This window comes from Herpailurus yagouaroundi, unplaced genomic scaffold (assembly GCF_014898765.1).
Source record: "Herpailurus yagouaroundi ecotype Mexico unplaced genomic scaffold, PumYag 100, whole genome shotgun sequence".
NCBI lineage: Eukaryota > Metazoa > Chordata > Mammalia > Carnivora > Felidae > Herpailurus > Herpailurus yagouaroundi.
In genome coordinates, this window is record NW_024412391.1 from 63,697,075 (window position 1) to 63,719,087 (window position 22,013).

Below are 22,013 nucleotides of genomic sequence, written 5' to 3' on the forward strand. Positions count from 1 at the left end.
ATGAAAGATTTGAAAAGTAATAAATGAAATGAAACAGCATAAATCTGTGGTTAAATTTAAATAAACTCATGCAAAAAAACCCCAATAATACTAATTTTAGGAGGAGTTAAAATAATAGAATTAGATTGAAATATTTTATGTAAGTGGAAAAGAAACTGCAATAAGAGTATTCTAGGAAAGTAAAGGTATTTACTAATATTTTATTTTTTTAGGTTAAGATTACTATAAAATATAGTGTGTGGTTTTCAAATTATCAAAGAGAAAAAAATGAAATTAGAAACAATTCACATGAGGACAAGAAAAGAGCAAAAAAGAATCAAAAGATACAAAAGCTAGGACAAATAGCACAATAAAAGCTGATAGAAACAAATACAATGATGATTACATTAAATGCACTTGGAAAATATTTTAAAGACAAAGATTATCTTCCTGAAATAAATAATAAATTTAGTTCTTTGCTGCTCAACAGAGACAAATCTAAAACATAGACAAATAGAAAGTCTGACTAAAAAGTATTGGAATACATCCCAGGAAGATACCAACCAAAAAACGTTAGTATATCTCTATTATGTAAGGCCAAAATTTCATCTACTATTCATATTTTAAAAATAAATTCAGTAAGAAAATATAACTATTCTAAATTTCTGTGTACCTAAGAACAGATTATCTATGTTTATCTATGCATAGCAAAACAAAAATTTAACAGAATTATAAGGATAAATAAACAAATATACCAACATAGGTGAAAATGTTGATAGACTTATCTCAATAATTGGTAGATCAAGATACAAAAAAAAAAATCACTAAGGATATGCAGACTGTTTAAAAAACTCAAAATTAATACAGTTTGTATCCAATGGACACATGACACACTGCCCCAAAACTACAGAATACACATACTTTTAGAGTAGCAGTGACCAGGGGCACCTGGGTGGCTCAGTCAGTTAAGTGTCCAACTTCGGCTCGGGTCATGATCTCACGGTTCATGGGTTCAAGCCCCACACTGGGCTCTGTGCTGACAGCTCAGAGCCTGGAGCCTGCTTCTGATTCTGTGTCTCCCTCTCTCTCTGCCCCTCCCCTGCTCATGCTGTCTCTGTCTCTCAAAAATAAATAAATGTAAAAAAAACATTTTAAAGTAGGGGTAACCAAACTTTCTTTGCAAAGGGCCAGATGGTAAATATTTTAGGCTTTGCAGGACATACAGTTTGTTTTTTTGTTTCTTTCTTTCTTTTAATTTAAATTCAAGTTAGTTAACATACAGTGTAGTATTGGTTTCAGGAGTAGAACCCAGTGATTCACCACTTCCATATAACACCCAGTACTCAATCTGAACAAGTGTCCTCCTTAATGCCCATCACCCATTCGGCCCATACCCCACCCACCTCCCCTCTAGTATACAGCAGCTTGTTCTCTGTATTTAAGAGTCTCTTATGGTTTGCCTCCTTCTCTGTTTTTATCTTATTTTCCCCTCCCTTCCCCTATGTTCTTCTGTTGTGTTTCTTAAATTCCACATGAGTGAAATCATGGTATTTGCCTTTCTCTGACTGACTTATTTCGCTTAGCATGATGTATTCTAGTTCCATCCACAATACAGTTTCTACCACAACTGCTCAACTCTACCACTGTAGTATAAAAACAGCCACAGACAACATATAGATAAGTTTGACTGCATTCAAATAAAATTTGATTTGCAGAAACAAATGGCTGGCTGGCTTCAGCCTTAGGGCCATAGTTTGCTGATCCCTGTTCTAAAGTATACATATAATATCCATGAATATTACCACCTAACCATAAAGCAAAACTCAACCATTTTTAAGGTATGGATATTATATAGGTAACATTCTTTGAAAAGAATACAGTTAGGTTAGTTATCAGCAATAAAAAGTTAACTAGAAAATTACTTCTGTTTGGAAATTTAGAAAAACCCTCATGGGTCAAAAAGAAATAATTGTAAATTAGAAAATATTTTGACCTGAATAATAATGAAAACATACCTATCAACACTTGTAGAAGGCAGCTAAGAAATACTCAGAAAAAAAAGGTTTGCATTTAATGCATATATTAGAAAATATGAAAGTTTTAACTTAATAAGTTGAGCATCCAAGTTAAGAACCAAGATTAACAAAAATAAAAGAATTGGTGCCAAAGTAATCTTAAGAAAGAAAAACAAAGCTGGATATATGACAATCCCAGACTTCAAGATATACTACAAAGATGAAGTAATCATAGTATGGTACTAGCACAAAAACAGACAAAGATCAAGGGAACAGGACAGAGAGCACAGTAAAAAGCCCGTACTTATATAGTTAATTAATCTATGGCAGAGGAGGCAAGAATATACAATGGGGAAAAGACAGTCTTCAATAAATGGTGCTGGGAAAACTGGACAGCTATATGCAAAAGAATGAAACTAGACTGTTTCTTACACCATACACAAAAATAAACTCGAAATGGATTAAGGACCTAAATGTAAGACTTGAAACCATAAAACTCCTTAAAGAAAGCATAGTCTCTTGGATATTGGCCTTAAAAACATTTTTCTGTATATGTCTCCTCAGGCAAGGGAAACAAAAGCAAAAATAAACTATTGGGACTATACCAAAATAAAAAGCTTTTGAACAGCAAAGGGAACCATCAACAAAGCAAACAATTTATTGAGTAAAAGAATCTACTTGCAAATGGAATATATACTAAGGGGTTAGTATCTAAAATATATAAAGAACTTACAGAACTCAACACACAAAAACAATCCAATTAAAAATAGGCAGAGGACCTGAACAAACATTTTCCAAAGAAAAAATGTAGATGGCCAACAAACATATTAAAAAATGCTCAACATCATTAATCATAAGGGAAATACAAATCAAAACCACAATGAAATATCATCTCTTACCTGTCAGTATGGCTAAAATCAAAAAGTAAGTGTTGATGAGAATGTGGGGGCAAACGGAGCCCCTTGTGCACTGTTGGTGGGAATATAAACTTGTGCAACCACTGAGGAAGAGCATGGAGAATCCTCAAAAACTTCAAAATAAAATACCATCTGATCCAGCAACTTCACTACTGGGTTTTTACACACACAAAACAAAGTCACTGATTTAAAAAGATATACGCATCCCTATGTTTATTGCAGCATTATTTACAATAGCCAAGATATAAAAGCAACCTAAGGGTCCACTGATAGATGATAAAGAAAATGTAGGATATACATACAATGTAATATTACTCAACCATAAAAAAGAATGAGATCTTTCCAATTGTGACAATACAGATGGACTTAGAAGGTATTATGGTAAGTAAAAGAAGTCAAAGAGAGAAAAATGCCATATGATTTCACTTATATGAGGACTCTAAAAAACAAGACAAACAAACAAAAACAGAACTGGTGTTTGCGACAGGGGAGGAGGCTAGGAGGATGGAGGAAACAGGTGAAAGGGAGTCACAGGTGCAAACTTCCAGTTACAGAATGGGGAAGTCACGGAGATGAAGGTGCAGTATGGGGAATACAGTCAATAATGGCTTTGTATGGCAGCAGATGGTGACTGCACTTACTACAGTGAGCATAACTTCACATACGGAGTTTTTGAATCCCTGTATTATGCACCTGAAACTAATATAGCATTGTATGTTAAATATGCTTCAATACAAAATAATTTTTAAAAGGATTGGATTATCATAATAAGACTGACACAAGTAAGAGACCAAACCTTATTAATGGTATCAAGGATGCAAATAATCAAAGAGCATAGTTAACCCATAGAAAAGTCTAGTACTTTTAGGTGGGCATTCTCAGGTCTTTTTTTAAAACCGTATTGGAAATTCTCTGGCCCAGAGCACCCATATTGGAGGAGCTATTTAGGTCATAACCCACCTCTGCTTTATACTCAGATAGTTGTAGCTTACATGATGTATTTCAGGCAATCATGTCCCATAAATCTATAGATTCCAGGTTCTTTATTTTAAGCAATTCTAAATGGCCAGGCACACCCTGCTAAAAGCCCTTCATAATAAAGCCTTTCCTTCTACAAACCATTTAGTCTATTTGCTATGAGGTCTGTCATTGGTTTGTTTACAAGGAGATTAAACTAGAGCATTTGCTTCTTTCTTTTCCAGGGCAACTCCTCCTCTGGTCAGGAGAGCAAATGCATTGCAGACCTGCTTTTTTAATCATTTATTTCCCAAGAAACCAGTCAGAACAATGGAATACATTTAAAAACAAACCAAACCCCCAAAACTCAAAAAGTGGAAAGCCATAGAAGGATTAATGGTGTAGAAACAAAGGTAAATGGACAAAATACACAATGCCAAACAAAGAAACCTTTGTTAATTGAAAATATCAATAAAATCGACAAACTTCAGGCAAGATTAACAGAACAAAAACAAGGAAACAAGGCAAAAATAATCACTATCAGAAGACATCAGTACAGATATGAATACAGGTTACAAGGATAATACTCTATTTGCTACAAAAAAGAGCCTATTTTTATGCCAATATATCAAATCTTAAATTGAATGAACATAACCCTAGAGGAGAATCTTCAACCATGCAAGTAATAAAGAGAAACAGGAAAAGGATTGATTGGAGCTCTGAATGTCATTAATGGTAGAATTTAAGACTGAAAAGAAGTGAGAACAAGGGTAACAGAATGGAATGATTTTTGTTATATGCTCAGTCAATGTAGAAATGAAACACCTAACAAAAATCAGGAGGCAGAGGAAAGGTGGAAAATGGAATCAGCTGTGGTAGGACTCAGAGGAAACCACTTATAGCTGAGACAGCAAGTAGTTGGAATAACAGCATATTCATAAATATAAACACTAACGTCACCCTGTTGAGTAAAATTATGCAATTAAATTACCAGGGGAGGGTAGGAGATATGAGTTAATTTTATTGTAGTTCATAGTAGGGAACAAATAGTTAAGGGCTAAAGAAAGAGAGAACTGAGGGCATTTTATAAAAGTAAAATTGCAAAGTACCCAATAAAAGAAATACAAAGAAATATCAGAAAGCTGGAATAAAAAGCAAAAAACCTAGAACACCTAGTGAAATATATATATTTAAAAAACAGAAGAGACTTCTGGTTTCCAGTCTGACTCTTATAAAAGCTTGAAAGTTGTCATTCTGTCCTCCCAACAACAAAAACAAACAAACAAAACCAACAACTCTTCTTAGATCCATCAGATAACTGATGTCACAGGGTAAACTGCCAGCCTGAAAACTAAACAGGTAAATAACAGAGAATCACAGCTTACCAGGAGCAGAGCCCCAGGAGCAGCTTACAACAGAAGCCAGGAACTGGTAGGAACACGGAAATGTAAATCAACTTAATTGCTGGAAACTGAGCATGGGCTAGTTTGAGAGATTAAAAACTCCTGGGGACCCAGCTTTACAAAGGTAAATGTAATTTTACCACACAACCCGGCATTCATGCTCCTAGAAGTTTACCCAATGAGTTGAAAAGTTATGCCAAGGGATGCCTGGGTGGCTCAGTTGGTTAGGAGACTGACCAGCTTAGGTCATGATCTAACAGTCTTTGAGTTCGAGCTCTGTGTTGACAGCTCAGAGCCTGGAGCCTACTTCAGATTCTGTGTCTTCTCTTCTCTCTACCCCTCCCCTGCTCACGTCCTGTGTCTCTCAATAATAAATAAATGTTAAAAAAGAAAAGTTATGTCAAAACAAAAACCTGCATGCGAATCTTTACAGCAGCTTTATTTATATTTGCTACAAGTTGGAAGATGTCCTTCAACAGGTGAATGGATAAACAAACTGTGGTTCCATTCCACAGAATGGAATATTATTAGCAATAAAAAGAAATGAGCTATCGAACCACTAAAAGACACAGAGGAACGTTTATTAAATGCATATTGCTAAGTGAAAGAAGCCTCCTAAAAAAGGCTACATCCTGTATGATTCCAACTATGACATTCTGGAAAAGACAAAACTGTAGAGACGGTAAAAGAATCGGTGGTTGCCAGGAATTTGAGGGGTGAGAGGGAGGGATAAATAGGTGGAGCACAGTGGATTTTGGGGGCAGCGGAACTATTTTTTTCTGATGTTCTATTGGTGGATACATAACATTATATACTTGTCAAAACCACAGAATGTACAACACAAAGAGTGAAACCTAATACAAATTTTGGACTTTAGTTAATAATAATGGATCAGTACTAATCAATGGCAACAAATATACCACACTAACGCAAGATGTTGATAATGGTGGAAATTGTGTGTGGGAGAAGAGGGGATATGTGGGAACTCTCCATACTGTCTGCTCAATATTCCTATAAACCTAAAGCTGTTTTAAAAAAATAAAGTCAATTAATTAATTAAAAAGACGAAACAATGTAACACACTATAAAAGAACTCAAACATACCTGTCTTATCAGTGGTATATTCCTGTGGTATAGCATTTTTTGCTGTTTGTTTTACTTTGAGTCTTTAAAGCTATCTTCCTTTACCGTGAGTTTATAGTGTGGTTTCATAGATCCTATGCTGGTTGTACACTCTATGCCTTTTGGTATGAGAAGAAATCACTCCAGCCCATTAAAATAGTGTGTATAGACTTCCCTTGTTCTTCTTCACTGACACTCTGTCTAGTGTCCAGATCTCTACCTCAGAGCTGCAGCTAGAGAGGGACTGACATGCAGAGAACAGTGATCAGAGTTCAGCAGATAATAAACTAACACAGATTTGCTAGATTGATTTATTGTATTCTTATGTTCCACTCTAAAAGGCTTCCTGACACTCTGAACTGGAATAAAGCAATAAAGACAAAACAGAAAACCTCAGACGGTGGCTCTTCTCCTCTCAGGCTAGTCAATAGCAGTTGTTTGTAAAACCATAATTCCTATGATCCAATATTCTGTGATCATCCCTCTTCTCCCTTCTCCATTTCCTTCTGCATTGTTTACTGGGAGTCACACTCTGTAATTGGCTACATATAAAAAGAATGCTACTGATGAGAGATTATGATATTCTGCTTCCAAGATAGCCCTAATAATACTCTCCTGCTTTCTGGTATTTCTCCCTGTTGTGCAGCTCCTTCCCACACTGGATCAGGATTGGTCTGTGAAACCAACAGCATACAGCAGAGGTGATGGCATGTAACTTCTGGGATTCCAAAAGCTTCCATCTTGAGCATTTTCTTACTCTCTTTCCTTCTCTTTTCTGGGTTATTCCTTCTGGGTAAGGCCAGTTTCTACATCTTCCAGACATGGAGGTGGCCCATGGAAAAAACCATTTGGTGAGGAACAGAATTCTCCAGAACCAGTCAAGCGTCGAGATGACTGGCGCCCTGGCTGACATCTTTACTGTAATCTTATGAGAGCTGCTGAGCCAAAATCACCCGGATGAGTTGCTTTCAGATTCCTGACACTCAGAAATTATGTGAGATAAGAAATGGTTGTTGTTTTAAGCTGCTCAATTTTGATATAATTTGTATGTTTGTCAAACATTAGTACTCACAAAGTGTACGGATTGTTGATGAGTTCTGTGGTGGTTTAGCCAAAAAAAAAAAATTTTTTTCCCCTAAAATATGAAACAGACAGTAAACGATCTTTCATTCAGAAAAGGAAAATTTCTCTTTTTTCTAGCATGGCTGCACAAATGGGCAAGAGTTTGTTTTAATTTAATTCCTTTAGTTTTGCAATTAGTGCAAATGTCTTTCAGACCCTGGTAACAGATTTCCTAGCAATTTTAGTTTTCACATCATTATGAGTTTATTTTTCTGTATCTTCATACATATTTTGTGATCATTTAGTAAAATATATAATAGAATTATTAAGCCAACTCAATTTTGAACCAGAATCTTGAAGCTATAATAAAATTAATTACATATGATTTCAATTATTTTATTTATTAATGTTCATTTCATGGGTCAGGTTCTGGTATCTTGGTAAACGTTCCCCAACTATGATTGTCAATTTTTCTGTTTCTTTTTTCAGCTCCATCAATTTTTGCTTCATTTATTTTGAGACTCTTTTGTTTGGTGCACACATTTAGCGTCATTACATGTTTTTGGTAGATTGATCCTTTTATCATTATGTAATGTCCCTCTTTCTTTCTAGTAATTTTCTTTTTTTTGAAATCTATGTGATCAGAATTAATATAACTCTTCCTTTTTAAAAAATTAATGTTTATAATAACAAATGGTAGTTACACTTGTAATGAGCATAGCATCATGTTTAGACTTGTTGAATCTCTGTGTTATATACCTAAAACTAATGTAACATTGTGTGTCAACTATCCTTTGATAAAAAAAATAGATTAAAAAATAAAAATAATGTTTAAGTTTTTAACATTAAGTTTCCCACATTTTTAACTTTTAACCTATCCACATCATTGAATTTGAAGTGGGTTTTTTTTTTTTTTTGAAGTGTTTCTTGTAAACAGTGTATGGTTGGGTCATTTTTTAAAATCCATCCTGTTTTTTACTCAGTGTATTTAAGTCATTTACACTTGACATAATTATTAACATGCTACAACCAATCTGCCATTTATCATTTGTTTTTCTGTTTCTTGTTTTTGTTTATCTATTTCTCTTTTCTTGCCTTCCTATGGAGTATTTCAATATTGTTTTAAGATTCCACATTGATTTATTCAAGGTATTTTGAGTACATCTCTTTGCATAGTTAACACAGTGGTTGCTTTGAGTATTACAATATACATAGTCTACTGATACCAACATTTTACCACTTGAACCAAAGTGTGGAAAGTTCATTTCCAATTGAGTCCCTTGACTTTTTCCACTTTAAAATATAATTGTCCTGAGCATCAGGTAGTATTATAGGTTTTATTTCAATCATCAAATATAATTTACAAAACTGATGAGAGAAGGGGCACCTGGGTGGCTCAGTCAGTTAAGTGTTGAACTCTTGGTTTTGGATCAGGTCATGACCTCATGGTTTGTGGGTTCAAGTTCCGCATCAGGCTCTGTGCTGGCAGTGTGGAGCCTGCTTGGGATTCTTTCTCTCTCTGCCCGCTGGCTCCACTTGTGCTCTCTCTCAAAAAGAAAAAAAAGTGGTGAGAGAAAGAATAGGCTATTATATGTACCCCTATTTCTTCTCTTTGTGCTATTCCTTCTTTTTTCCTGGTACCTAAGATTCTTTATTTTATAATTTCCTTTCTATCTGAAGTACTTGCTTTAGCTAGCCTTTAAAGGTAGGCTTGCTAGCAAAAACAAACAAACAAACAAACAAAAACAAAAAAGCATTTTAGTGTTCCTTTATCTGAGATGTCTTTAATTCTCTTCAATTTCTACATAATAATTTCACTGGATGTAGAATTTGCAGCTGAAAGTTATTTTATTTCAGCACTCGAAAAATGTCCCAATTCCTTCTGATCTCCATGATTTCAGACAAGAGATCATGCAAACTGATATTCCCTGTGGGCAATATGTCCTTTTTCTCTGGCTGCATTCAAGATGTTTTCTTTGTCTTTAGTTTTCAGAAGTTTAATTATGATGTGTGGATTTCTTTAATTTATCCTGTTTGAAGTTTGCTTAGTTTTTTGAATTGTGGCTTTATTCTTTTTCCACATTTGGGAAGTTTCCATCTATTATTTCTTCAAATACTCTTTCAGACTCCTACTCCTCCTCTCTTTCTGGAATTCTTATGATATGAGTGTTGTTATCTTTTGTTATGGGGCTATAGGTCTCAGGCTCTGTTCATTTTCTTCCTTCCTTCCTTTATTCTTTCTTTTCTTTTTTCTTTCTTTCTTTCCTTCATCTATTTTCTCTCTGTTTTTCAGATTGGGCAAATTCTATTAATCTGTCTCAAGTTCACTGATTATATGTTCTGTCATCTCCACTGTACCACTGAGTCCATGCATCATTTTTGTGTGTGTGTTTGTTATATGTTTCAGTTATATAATTTCCCTAGAAGTCACTTAAAGTTGGCTGATCAATTCTCCTTGGTGGTGGTGTCAGGCTCACCTAATGTCAAAGGGGTTTCCATTAAGCTCCACAGGGGAATGAGCCTATGTGGGCTGCCTTCTGTCGCTAGGTTAGAGGTCAGAGAATAATGAGTCTGCTTTGTCTTTTGTTTGATGGAAGGGACATATGATTCCCTGTTGCTGTATCATTCCACTAGTGCTGGGTTCCCAAACCACTTTGCCTTCTCACCGCCTTTCAGAATTTTCGTTTGGTTATTGCTTACGTTATTTCCAGGGATTGTATTTGTGCCTCATCAAAGAGTGGCAGGGAGAAATGAGTCTATGCCATTTTATTAGTCTCATTCATCTATTCTTGATTTCTTGACAGACTTCCCTTGACATGGTACTTGACATAATCAGTCCTGAGTACAGTTGAAACTCTACTACCTATTTATTTAGAAAATGTGCAGTGCTGGGTGATTCTTTGTGTAGAGGTGGCCACTGGTTAGACCAAAGCATATTATATAAGAAAGAGCAGTCTAGTTATATGCTATTGATGGACTATTTATTGGTCCAAAAGAAAGGGCACTGCTCAGTGATGGAAATTTCCTAAATCAATCAGACTAGCTTTTATCCAAAAATTCTGAACAATTTATTTGTATAAAACTGTACAGATAGCAGTAAGAAAAGTCAATGAGGTAGATCATGAGGAGACAGAGAATGAGAGAGAGAGAAGGAGGAAGGGAGGGTAGAAGGGAGGGGAAAAGAAATGGAAAGAGAGGAGAGAGGAAAAGAGATACAGGGAGAGACAGAGATTGGGAAAAGTTCATCTGCAGAGTTACTTAGAAAACTAATTATCTTTTCTTTCCAGTTACCACGGATGTGTTCATAGACTAAGCACCCATCCTCTGTAACCTCCATATCCAGAATGTGGCTTGGATAAGTGTTTGTCCCTCACAAAGAGAAGACTCTCATTTGTATATCAGACTACCAAAATAATGCACAATACCCAAAACTTCTAATGGGATGTTATTTGGAAATATAAGCTATTCTTTTTTCTTGATCTTTCTCTCCATTCAGGGAACTAGACTGTGTGGCAATCCTCAGGAATGGGAGTTTACAACAGAAAATTGGGAAAAGGTTTTGTAATTTCAAAAGCCTGGGCCTTGGGATAACTTGGAACATAGAAAAAGGATGTGGTAAAGCAGCATTAGATTGCCTACTCCTAGAAGAAACACAAGGCTTTAGATGGTCTCCTATATCATGGGAGCAGCTTGGTGATTCCAGTACATCCAAGAATGAGACTGAAATGTCAGGAACAGAGCAAAACCTGGCAACACCTTACAGATAGGACTGAAGGATGATTCAAAGGGATCTGTGTGGCTGGCAGTTGGAGGCCAGAATAAGAAAGTGTCAGAAGGCATATACACGGTTGTTGATAAACATGGAAGTCAGAAGTGCCCCTCCTGATGCTCTGGAACTACATGAGCCCTCAGAATCTTAGATATAGCCCCAGGGAAACTTAAGTGAATTCTCATTTGCTGAGATTACATTTTTATGGCATGGTTGGAGAGAAAGTTAAAAGAAAACGTTGTCATTAACTTTGAAGTCACCATGTGCCTCTTCCCTCAGATGTAACTACTTTTATAAGGCTGTGTTCAGGGGTGCCCGGGTGGTGCAGTCGGTTAAGCGTCCGACTTCAGCCAGGTCACGATCTCGCGGTCCGTGAGTTCGAGCCCCGCGTCGGGCTCTGGGCTGATGGCTCAGAGCCTGGAGCCTGTTTCCGATTCTGTGTCTCCCTCTCTCTCTGCCCCTCCCCCGTTCATGCTCTGTCTCTCTCTGTCCCAAAAATAAATAAACGTTGAAAAAAAAAATTAAAAAAAAAAAAGGCTGTGTTCATTATTTGACTGTTTTCCTTTTTAATTTTACCACATATATATACATCCCTAAATAAATTTTTAGTTTTTCATATTTTTGAATTTTACATAAATGTAAGCATACTGTATCTATTCTTCAGTAAAGTTTTTCGTTCAACATTTATGTTTCTGCATTTCATCCAAGGTGAGGCACTTGAGTTCATTCATTTTCACTGCTGTATAGTATTCTATTATATGACTACATGGCAATTATTCATCTGTTTTCTTTCCAGAGAGCATGTGAATCATTTTCAGATTTTAGCCATTATAAATGATATTACTATTAACTTTCTTAACATGTCTCCTCATGCACATATGAAAGAGGTTCCCAAAAGCAAACCTAAGAATGGAATTACTTGGTATTCATAAGGGTGGATCAGCTGCTGATAGAAACCATTCCAAAATCTCAATGACTGAACACTGTCAACATTACTTTTCACTCACTCCAAGTTACATGTGAATAGTGCTGGTTGGTTCTCATGGGCAGATTGCTATGCGTGGTACTGCTGCAGTCTTTGACCCTTGGCCCTACAGTGGCCTCAGAAAGGATCATGGGAAAGACAACAGATCACCAATCTGGTTTGGGAATGCCACTCACAGATTCTGTTCACATTCTGTGGGCCAGAACTAAGCATACAATCAACACTAGGTACCAGGACTCTAGGGGCTTCTCGTCCCTGTCCCAGGCGAGCAGCAGTGGCACTACTCGTACACTGTGGAAAGGGAGCATAAATCTGCAGTGGTTCTGTTCTTAAGTTCTGCTACAGCTACGTTGTGAAGTGTGCTTACGTTCACTTTTGGAAGAGAATTGCAATTTGTTTTGTAAGAGCTGGCAACGAAATGCATGCACACTAGCAGCATAGGAGGGCCAGGTGCTCAGTTGTTTTGTCTGTACTTGATATCCTGAAAGCCACTTCACCAAACAGACTGCTAATTTGTAAATTATTTTTAAAAATGAATTCCTAGAAGGCCTCTCTTAAATAAATCATGTAACTATTTTATGGTGAAAGAAATTAAGGAAATGACCTTCAATAATCTATAAAGGTCAGGCCAGCAGTGCCCAGATTTTATGTTCCACAGCCCAGTCATCTTTTCTGAGGGTTTTAGTAATTTTGGATATATTCAGTGTAAGGTTTTCTGTTTCTTTTTTTCCTCCTGTAGGTTTAAATGTTTATCGTAATGCCTTGCAAATTATTGGCAATCAACAACTGTTCTTTGAATGAATGAATAAATGAATTTCCAGGAAACAATCACATTTCAAAGCTTCATCATATGCTTGTATTATGCCCTCCCCCCCTCCACTTCAGGTTGGAATCACTGGTTTGTAAAAAGGACTTTAAAACCACATTGGGGTAGGGGGCAATTATCTGATGATATAAATGGCCAATTTTTCCTTCCCTGGTAATAAAAAGCAGAAGTTACTTTGTGTCAGACTGTGTTGCTTCTTGCTTAATAGCCATAGATACCTATTTTGAGCAAGAAGTGACTAGTGTGGCTTCCTCTACCTGCCATGTTTCCATTCTTACGTGGAGATTAATCACTACCTGGACCACGGAGGCTTGTACAGACAGCACTTGTTCCCCCGTGGAACTTATAAATCAAATATTACAAACGTTTTTTTCTTTCTTAGAGAAGTCTAGAGCAGGAAATGCTAACTTCATGGAAAGCAACATGCCTTTAAACCACGTAGAATGAAAGAACAGATCAGTCTAAGTTCAATGGGGCTTCAGGTCTATTACTTTCAGAATGAAGATCAAGGACGTTAAGAAGTACAAATTGCATGCAATAGTGGTTACTTTTTGCCTTTTCTTATTAAAGCTTTTCCTAGACTATGAATAGTAGACGATTACAAATAGATACTTTGATTTTCTATAGAAATTGCAAAACTACATTTGTTATGGGAGAAAATAATCAACTTTGTCCCTTCAGAATAATTTCACATTTCTTCCTATGTTAAAAAGAGAAGGAAAAAAGTAACTTTTTGTTCTTTGTAATACAAAGCATAATTAAACAGAGAGATGTGGATAGCTCAATGCTGAAATTTATACTCCCCAGTGCATAAATTGCGTTTTGTAGAGAATGAGTTGTGCACTATTTAAGTAAGGTGTGGTAGCATAATCACCTTGGATCAGTTTGCTTAGCTTACAAGGTCATGGGTCCCTGGGACAGTAAGTAAGCTTTACCCAGCTGCAAAACAGTAAGCTGAGATGCGTAGGGCTGAAGGTGAGTGGCTGATGTGCCATGCTTCTGGGGAGCATAGCAAAGAGCATTTTAAGGCAGAGTGAGCAGTTCTGTTTTAAAAAGCCCTGGGAATAAGACTTCCCAGTGTTCTGGGGTGGTCGATTGAGCACTTTCTTATAGGAATGGCTAGGTGTCCTCCTGCTAAAGACAGTACTTTAGAAATAAATGCAGAAGCTTCTTTGAGATGTGATGGCTCAGAGTCAGGGACAACTAAAGCTGATGACATGTGTGTGAATAAACATGAATTAATTTTTTCTCAGCCAGTTCCTGGTGAAGGGATCAACTTGTGTCCTCATGTAAGGGGAAGGAATTGCCTTTTATCTTGCTCCACTACTTGGGTGAGTCCACCATAGACAGCACAGGAATCATCTGATAAAATGAGGAGAGTCTGGAATGCATCCCCTCTGGGGCATCCTCTTGCTTCTCCAGAGGCAAAGGACAGATGCAGACCCCACTTTTGGTTAGATGCAGCCACAGAGTGGAGTGAATATGGTGAGAACAGTTAACCAGTGGTGACAGAGGGCTGTAGGTATTTATGTAGACGAGTCTATGGTAGCACAAAGCAGAATAATACCAAAAAGAAAACTGCCCTGGGAGCAATGGTAAATGTGAGAAGTGTATCTGTCAGGAGGGACCCCTTGTGAGTCTCAAGCTAGAGCAGGAGGGCATGCTTTTCTCAGTTCAGACTGGCCATTGCTTACCTCTTGAACCACAGAATTCTCTGACAGTTCCACAATGCACAGGGACTTAAATGTAAAACATGCTGAACATCACTTCTGACTATTGGAAGAGAGAATAGACTAGAGATGGGGAAGAGACAAGCCTTCACAGAATAACTTGGACACAGGTAATCAATCTATGGATCCCTTTCCATTGCAGATCTATCACAGGTAGAAGGGCTATCGTGCCAGCATGACTGGAGATGACAGGGACTGAAGGAAGTCTGGAGAGAAAAATTTCCCACTCTTCCAGTTTGTCACTGTGTGGGACAGGCCCCTAAAGACTATGATTGTGGATTTGCCTATTTCTCTCTTTAATTTTGTCTGTTTTTGCTAAATGCACTTTGAAACACTCTTATTAGATGCATATAAATTTCTGATTGCTCTGCCTTCTTGGTCAAAATCCTTTTTCATTGTAAAATGTATCTTTAACCTTGAATTTTTTGCCTGATATCAATATAACCACTCCAGCTTTCTTATGCACACTGATTGCTTTAATTATCTTTTCCCATTCTTTTATTTCCATCTATCTGTGTCTTTCTTTTAAAGTGCATCTTCTGGAGAATCCACATAATGGGATTTTACTATTTTATCCAATCTAAAAATCTCCACCTTGATGCAATTATTGATATGATTATCTTGAAGTCTACCCTTTGCTATTTGTTTTCTGTCTCCTATCTTTATTTTTCCTCTTTTGCTTCTTTCCTACCTTAATTCTGGGTTAAATAAATAGACATTAGCATTCCACTTTATTTTTCTATCAGCTTTTATAGCTGTTATTCTTGGGTTATTTTTCTAGTGGTTGCTTTAGGGGGTGCATTTATGTGTCTTTAGTTTATTACTGCCCACTCAGGGTTAATTTTGTACTACTTCATATAAGAATCTTGCAAAAATATTTTTCATGTATGCAACCTATATTCTTTATGCTATTGTTGTCATATATTACATCTGTTTATATTTTGAATTCCACAATAGTTTATATATTTTTTGAGTGAGAGAAGAAAAAAATCTCTTCTATATTAACCCACATATTTATAATTTCTGAATTTCTCTTCAATCATTTCTGTCAGACTGGTTTTTCCATATGATGACAGATCTCTTCCACTTGGAGAACTGTGTTTTACTTAATTATAATGCGAGTGTTTTGGTGATGAATTCCCTCAGTTTTTGGCTCTCTGAAAACATCTTTTTCATTTCTATTTTAGATAAGGAGAACTCTGCTTACAGATTTCTTTTTCTTTTGACAATTTAAAGATGTGGTTATTTGTCTTCTGGAATACATTGCGTCTAATGAGAAGTTAGCTCTCTTTTGTACTGTTGTTTTCCAGCATATAATGTTCATTTTACTCTGACCGCTTTTAAGATTTTTATTAGGGGCACCTGGTTGGCTTAGTCAGTTGAGCATCTGACTCTTGACTTCAGCTCACGTCATGATTTCACAGATTCATGAGCTTGAGCCCCACACAGAGCCTGCTAGAGATTCTCTCCCTCTCGCTCTGCCACTCCCCTGCTCACGCTCAGTCTCTCTCTTTCTCTCTGAAAAAACAAAAACAAAAACAAAAAACTTTTCTCTTAATCTTTGATTTTCAGAAGTTTGACTAAAATGTGCTTCGCTGTAGTTTTCTTTGCAGTTATCTTTAAGATTTATGGAGACTTCTTGTTCTAATTTTTTAACCAAATTTGGCAAAATTTGGGCCATTAGTTCTTCAAAAACATTTTGTCTTCTTTTCTCTTTCCTCTCTTTCTGTGACTCCAATTACATACATGTTAGACTGGCTGATATGTTCCCAAAGGTCTCTGAGGCTAGGTTAATATTTTAGCCTTCTGGGGTGCCTGGGTGACTCAGTCAGTTAAGCGCCTGACTCTTGATATAGGCTCAGGTCATGATCACATGGTTCGTGAGTTTGAGCCCCACACTGGGGGGGCCTGCTTGGAGTTGTCCCCTCCCTCTCTCTCTGTCCCTTCCCTGCTTGCTGTCTCTCTCTCAAAATAAATAAACATTAAAAAAATTTTTAGCCCTTTTTCTCTTTTTCAGATTATATAATTTCTACTTATCTACTTTCAAGCTCACTGACCAAGTCTTCTGATATGTCCAATCTGTTGTTAAGTCTATCCAGTGAAATCTTCACATCAGATGTTATACTTTTCAGTTCTAGAATTAGTTCTTTTTTATAGTTTGCATTTCTTCACTGGTATTATCCATCTGTGATAAGCTCATTCAAGATGATCATATAACCATGGTCTGTTAATTCCAATATCTCAGGGTTTGTTTCTATCAATAGTCCATTTTTATATCCTTTTTTAATATCTTATATTTTTACTTATCTAGGAATTTTTTTCAGGACTTTATCAAGGAGAAATTGACATGTAATAAACTGCAATCTTTATGCAATGTGTAAATCTTTATTTACACACACACACACACACACACACACACACACACACACCTTTGAAACGATCACCACTGTCAAGAAATGAACAAATTCTCTATTCTAAAAAGTTTCCTTTCCTTGTGGCCTTTTGTCATCCATCCATCCATCCATTCATCCATCCATCCACTATTTTTCTTTCCCAAGCTACTACTAATCTACTTTCTATCACTATAGCTTAGTCTGTATTGTCTATAAATATATGCAGTATATGGAATATATGTATAAATATATGGAATATGTATAGATAGAATCATACAGTACATACTCTTTTTGCCTGTCTTCTTTCACTCAGTATAATTATTTTGACATTGTTTAAATACAGCTGATTCTTTTTTGTTACATTGTATGAATATACCACAGTTTGTTTATCCATTCATCTACTGATAAACATTTGAGGCAATTCTAGCTTTTTTTCATTGCAAATAAAATTGCTATGGACAAGCATGTAAACATTTTGTATACACATACATATCTTTTTCTCTTGTGTGAATACATAGTGAAGGAGGGCCTGGATTATATCTATGTTAGGTGTATGTTTCACTTTTTAGGAAAATGAAAAACTGTTTCCCAAAGTGGCTGCTCCATTTTGCAATCCTGTTATCAGCTAATGAGAGTTCTAGTTGTGCCACATCCTCACCAACCTTTGGTATGGTCAGTCTTTTTTATGTTAGCCACATGCATGATGTGGTATAGAGACTCTAGTTTCTGTTATCTTCCTCTGAAGAGTGTTGCCTTTTATTCTTGCAGGCAGACATCTTGACTGATATTAGTGTTGGATTCTGTGTTCCCCTTAGGGGGCAGCAGTTGACATCTCCACTCTGTTCTTTTAGAATTCCAACCGATGTTTACAAGAGGGCTCGGTACAGTCTCCCCTGTGCATACATGGTTTAGGTGTTTGAGTTATACCTATATTTTTGTGTTTTCTCCTTTGTGGCTCCTTTACTTTGAGGTTTTTGCTCCCACTTTCCAGCTGTTATGGCTGCCACCGGCTGTATTATCTCACTCCCATAACATTTAATGGATTCAGAGGAAGAGTCAAAATTAGTTGTTTTTTTATATCTTATTGAGAGTTTATCACTGATACCTGCAGAATGGTTATGATGGTACAAGCTACTTCTCCTTTACCATAAACAGAATACTACATGACTTTTAAGATTGAGCAGCTCATGCTAAACTAGCTGTCAGATGACGCAAGTTGACTTAGATTGATGCCTGTGAGTCTCTGAAACTGAATAAGGAAGAGTTACAGCCAGTTTGATATTTGCTTCTTATAAATGAAACCCATCCTAATTATGGGTGGGTACTCACAGGACTGTAATTCACCTAGTCAACAATCTTCTTTCACATCTGAATTCCTCAGAACTGAGACACCCATTTTCCACAAGCAAAGAGCCAATGCAGTATCTCCAAGGAATGTATCATAAGAGGCAAGATAAACATTTTTAAATTATGTCACCTTTTTATAGGAAGTGGATGAAGACTTGAAGCCAGAACGGAAGACCAAATGATATGGGGGAAAGGTGGAAACAATGAATAATATTACAAAGTGGAAACAGGGCAGTTTATATACATTTCTGAACTACTGATTTTGTTTTCATTTGCCTTTGAACTTGACTTGCATCTTCTTATGCCATTCCAGTGGTGAGTGATATAACTTGCAGAATATGTTAAAGGAAGAACAAAAGAATAAGCCAATTCAGCTTGTACAAAGTTATTTCCATCTAACAATTTCCCACTCTTGGTTATGGGATGGAATACAAATGATTAAGTGACTCACTCTTGGATCAACACATCTTATCTTTGATGTATAACCAGATTTATTTTTGTCCAAGGACAGATATTTATTAGTTACTTGCACTGATAATGGTTAGAACATATTAATATATCGTTATATTTGTATCTCTCTGTCCCACTTGTCAGTGGAAGAACAAGGAATAATGACGAATAATTTGAGAAATGCATACTTCAGACAATTAAATCTATGACCTTCTCAAAGTATTTCAGCCTACTTTTTTTCAATTTATATACTCCACATTATTTCATTTCCATTTGCAGATTGAGGAAAAGTGATTGAGCCACTGCATTTTCCCTTGTCAAATATATTTCATTTGACTTTAAGGAATTTTAATCATTATACTTCCTTATTTCTTGGAAACATGAGCCTGAGACCATAGTTTAGTTAAGATTCTCTTTCTTTATCCTGCTTTTCAGTTTGGAAAAGGAATTTTATTGACCTTTATTGGGAACACAGATGCTAAATTGCCAAATGTCCTAAATCTAGATAGATGTGGCTTAAATCATCTTTCCTGTTGGTTTGAACTTTTGAGTCTGTTTAGCTATTGATTTTTGTCAGCATGAATTTTAAACAGCACCAAATGCTGTTTTCTTAAATTCCACCAAGGAAGCACCCTTTTCCCCATTAGTTTTTCTTCCCATGAACTTGTGTTTTAAGAAATATTTTTAATCCAAAGCTCACATTTGATGTACAGTACCTCATGTGGCCTTGTAATAGATAAATATATAATTTTTGTTGGGAATTTTATTTATTTATTTATTTTTAAAATTTTTTTTTCAACGTTTATTTATTTTTGGGACAGAGAGAGACAGAGCATGAACGGGGGAGGGTCAGAGAGAGAGGGAGACACAGAATCGGAAACGGGCTCCAGGCTCTGAGCCATCAGCCCAGAGCCCGACGCGGGGCTCGAACTCCCGGACCGTGAGATCGTGACCTGGCTGAAGTCGGACGCTTAACCGACTGCGCCACCCAGGCGCCCCTGTTGGGAATTTTAAATCATGGAAAAGAACCTGCAAGCACACATTATTTTCAGGGGTAAGTCAAATAATGCAAGGGCTTCAGTAAGGATGAGTTAGAATACAAGAATAAGAATACAAGAATATCAGGTTTCCTTAATAATATCTATCTTCTCAGAAGCACTTTTAGAAGTTTAAGTAAAGACACATCACTAATAAGGTCACTAATTCCTGCCAATATCTAGAGAAGAGAATTGATGGCGTGACAGAGTTATAAATGATATCATATGGTGACATTTTACCAAATGTATTTAATTCGTAAGGCATTGAGGTAAAAGTAAATCACACAGAGTATTAATTATTTCAATGCATCTAAATATCCTCAGCATTGTTTTCCCAAATTTTTCCCTTCCTGTCATGTCAGCTATTACAGCTTTCATGGATCTGCCTTGGTAGAAAGTGATTCTCCCTATTTGGAGGTGATAGGATGTCACTCTCTAAATAGGTAATCCCCAAGTACTTTCATTTATGAAGCTTGTACTTACCCTTCATTCCTGTCAAGTGAAATTATAAAGTTTATATCTTTACTCCTTCATGCAATTCCCAGAGTCCCTGTGGGTTTTCAGATACCACTTCCCCTGGCTTGGGGTTCCTTACCTGTAGAGAGCCCCAGGCTTGATTTCTTTCCTTATTCCTCTTCCAGCCTCCATCAAAACTTATCCTTTCCCTAATTAGCACCACATCATGCTCACTCCACAGTAGCACAGGGCTAACTCTTACGACAAATGCATTTATATTTTACATCCCTAAGGACAATGGGAGCTTTCTATTGGTGAAAGTTTTATCTTTATCTTCAGCTTTCCTCAAGAACAGGAAAAATAGTTGGTAATTTTACCCTCTTCACTCTCCTGAAACTGCTTTTGGTAAAGTGCCACTGATCTAATTGCCGTACATTTTTAAAGCTTTTATCTCATTTGCCATTTCCTCAGCATTGATAGACTGTCTACTTCTTTCTGAAATTTTCTCTTCCCTTGAATTTGGAAACACAGCTCTATCCAGGTTTCCTGCTATCTCTCTGACTTCATCTGCTTAGCTCTGTCCTCTTTCCTGAAATAGTGGTGTTTCCCAGCGTTCTATACTTACCACCATTTTCGTCTTAGTTTTTCCTTGCTCCTTGAATAAACCAATTTATTTCCATGACTCTGTGTATTTTTCATAAATAATTCATCTTGCTTTTTTGTGTGTCTAAACTCTTATAAGTCTTTCAAGACCCATTTGGGTCTCAGTGCCCCTTAATGGTGCTTCAAAGTCCAACTCAGGTACTGCTTCTTCCAGGAATTATTTGCTGGTTTTTCTATATAGAGCAAATCAACTTCTATCCTGTAAAATTGCTGATTTATATACATGCTTCCATTGTTGCTTTTGTTATACTCTTAACGTATCACTTTTCTTCTGGGACTCTATGAGCTTCTGAAGGGCAAGGTTTGTGTCTTATTTATCTTTGTATCTCCAGTGCCTAATACAATATATGGTATATGGTGCATATTCAATAGGTGTATTGGGGCACCTGGGTGGCTCAGTTGCTTGAGCATCCTGCTTTTGATTTTGGCTCAGGTCATGATTTCACGGTGGTGAGATTGAGCCCCTTCTCAGGCTCTGTGCTGACAGTGTGGAGCCTGCTTGTGATTCTCTCCCTGTCTCTGCCCTTCCCCTGCTCACGTGTGCACGCGCAATCTCGCTCTCTCTCTCTCTCTCTTTCTCAAAGTAAATTAACATTAAAAAAATAAGTGTATGCCAAATGAATGAGGGAGCTTATGGATAGATAAGTAAACAAAGTGAAGGATATTTAACTGTATTGATTCAGACTGTTTTAGTCACTGAAGCCAGTTTACACAGCTACAGTAGCAGTAAAGTATTGGAAAGGTCTAGTCCCAGATGCATGTAAGTAAATGGTACGTTTGACTTTAAAATCATGCCATCATATCTGCTTCCACAGTATATATATATAAATCCATGTGAACTTAGAAAATAAAGTATTTCTTTTATTCCTCACATTTTCTAATAGCCTTTAAAAAGGTTCCAC